We start from the raw sequence: 2,884 nt of genomic DNA, 5'->3' as shown, positions 1-2,884 counted from the left end.
ACCTTTATAGCAAAATATCAAGAAATACGGTTTCGTGTTAAATAAAACACCATTGAATAATGAAAAATGAAATACAATTTTAATCTACAGTTAAATTAGTTAATTAATAAAGGTTAATGATAATTATTGTAATGTGTCATATTGATTCTTGAAGGAAGAAAGAGTAACAGCTGCAACAACGTTATCAGGCAAGCCATTCCATATATCAAATGCACGATTTGTCAAATAATTCTTTCTAACGGTAGTCTTAAATGGTTCTTTTTTCAGCTTATAAGAATGACCTCTAAGTCTGTCATGATATTGAATTTGCAAGAAATTGCGTGTTACTCCAGGAAATAAACCATGAGTAAGCCGAAAAATTTGAATTGCATCTGCCCTGTTTTGACGAGCACGTAGATCTGGTATTTTGAGTATTTCAAGACGTTGTTCATATGAAACTTGTCTTAAACAGTGTGTCCATCTAGTTACCAGGTGCTGAGTTCTTTCCAGCAAATCAATATCCTTTAACAAATAAGGTCTCCAGACTGGAATGGCAAATTCCAAATGCGGCCTTATGTAAGTGATGTACACCTTTGAAATAAAACTGACTGAAGGATTTGGAAAAACATGCTTTAGCAAATAAAACATTTTACGCGCTCGACCCACTGATGCTAGACATTGCTCTGACCATCCTAACTTATCATTTACAATGACCCCTAGATCTTTGGTTGAGGTTTTTACACTCAGGAGTGTGCCATTTATATGGTAAAGGTACTTTGGGTTGTTGTAGCCACACTGAAGTACACAGCATTTTGCAATATTTAGTGGTATTTGCCACTTCTCGCTCCATTGGAAGATTAAATTAAGTTGGTCTTGCAAGTCCGTGACAAGTGGGTTAGCAAATAACTTAATATCATCCGCATATGCTGAATAGCTGTCCAGTGAAAACAATAAATCTGCTGTATATAACAAGAATAAAATTGGTCCAAGAACTGATCCCTGTGGGACCCCACTTAATACTGGTTTAGAGTACGAAAATTTACCACAGACTTTTACACAATAGTTTCGATTTGATAGAAACGCTCGGATCCAATCAAGCAAATTTCCTGTTACACCATAGGACTCCAGTTTTGCTAACAAGAGATTGTGAGGGACTTTATCAAAGGCTTTACTAAAATCAAGAAAAATTATGTCTACAGGTTGGTTAGTGTCTAACATTTTTGTCCATAGATTTGTGCAGGATAGCAAATTTGTGACAACTGACCTACCTGGTAAAAAGCCGTGCTGATGCTCAGGTATTAAATTATTTTTTCTCATGTAAGTTAATAGTTCCTTGACTATAACTTTTTCCATAATTTTACAGCATGTCGACGTGAGACTTACAGGTCTATAGTTAGCAGGATCAAGTTTATCTCCTGACTTGTACAAAGGCGTGATTGTTGCTTGCAACCACTCGTAGGGCAAAGTGCCTTGTAAGAATGATTTTGTCATCATTTTGGCAAGTGGGCCCGACAACGAAGCAGCACAAGTTCTCAGGAGTTTGGGAGGTATCTGATCCGGACCTGGAGCTGTATTTAATTTAATGGCACAGAGTTGGCTTTTTACCAGATCCGGAGTAAAATTAATATAAGACAACCCACTAAATGTACTTGTAGGCATAAATGACGGTATATTATTATTAATGTTTAAATTATAGGTAGCAGCAAAACTGTCCGCTAAAGTGTTTGCAGTTTCTGTATGATCGGAGCAGAGTAGACCTGAAGCATTTCGTACTAAAGGGACCGACACACGACTAGAGATAAATTTACGTACATGGGAATAAAATAGTTTTGGTTTATTTAATATAGAATTTTCATAATTACACCTGGCTATTTGTAAATCAGATTTTAGTTGGTTAGAAAATCTTTTATAAGCAGAAAAATTATCTTCAGTAGGCTTCCTTTTAAATTTTTTCCATAATTTAGCTTTGTATTTTATTTTGTCAAGCATGTGTTGATTTATCCACGGTTTATCTTTTCTCAGTCGGTTTGTAAACAGTCTGGAATTTGTTGTAATGCAAGTTTGTAAAATCGATTTAAAATGTTTCCATTGTTCTTCCGCATTTAGTGAATCTAAACCATTCCAGTCGTAAGTCAAGAGACTTTCGTCTATGCGAGTGTAGTCAACAATTGATGTTGTTTTAATTCTTGCATTTGGCTCTGAATATATCATAATTTGTAACTCAATTTCGATTTTTGAATGATCAGATGTACCTACAGGATTCGAAACGTTTAAAGACGATACAAGGTTAACGTCAGACAAAATTACCAAATCAAGTAATGAAGGACGTTGTTGGGATCTAAATCGTGTAGGTTCAGTGACTATTTGTGACAAATTATTCTCCAAGAGCAATTCAGAAAATTGTTTTTCGATGATTGTTTGACCTGTTGTGTTTTTAGCAGACCAGTCTATACATGGAAAATTGAAATCTCCCATGATAATTAAGTTAGGATACTGATTAATAGTTGATTGTATGGTATTAAATAGATTTTTATCATTTTCGTGATTGTTAAAAGACAAAAGTTATTATTAACTTTTGTATAGTAAATGTTTTTATACCAGTTTTAAAATGAGTTATTAATTTTAGACAATTTCTAGCCTAAAAATACAGATCACAGATGATTTCTTGCATAGAAATGAGAAAGCGCTCATATAACACACAAAATAAGCTTCATTTTTGCTTAGAAAACTAAGCTTACTTTTATTTCTATTATTATTTTTATTATTATTATTGTTATTATTATTATTATTATTATTATTATTATTATTATTATTATTATTATTATTATTATTATTATTATTATTATTATTATTATTATTATTATTATTATTATTATTATTGTTATTATTATTATTATTAACTTTT

At 32.4% G+C, this 2,884-nt stretch overlaps 1 long non-coding RNA gene across 1 annotated transcript; it reads left to right on the top strand.

Moving 5' to 3' along the window:
• The first annotated feature begins 774 nt into the window (after positions 1–774).
• Positions 775–2,204, top strand: LOC135267885 (uncharacterized). Its single transcript, XR_010336252.1, has 3 exons — positions 775–1,274; positions 1,343–1,624; positions 1,676–2,204. It is a non-coding gene; the product is annotated as an uncharacterized LOC135267885 (long non-coding RNA).
• Positions 2,205–2,884: the final 680 nt, after the last annotated feature.

The sequence above is a fragment of the Tribolium castaneum genome, unplaced genomic scaffold (genome assembly GCF_031307605.1).
Source record: "Tribolium castaneum strain GA2 unplaced genomic scaffold, icTriCast1.1 ptg000118l, whole genome shotgun sequence".
NCBI lineage: Eukaryota > Metazoa > Arthropoda > Insecta > Coleoptera > Tenebrionidae > Tribolium > Tribolium castaneum.
The sequence above is the reverse complement of the archived record's forward strand: the minus strand, read 5'-3'. Positions and strand labels throughout refer to the sequence as shown.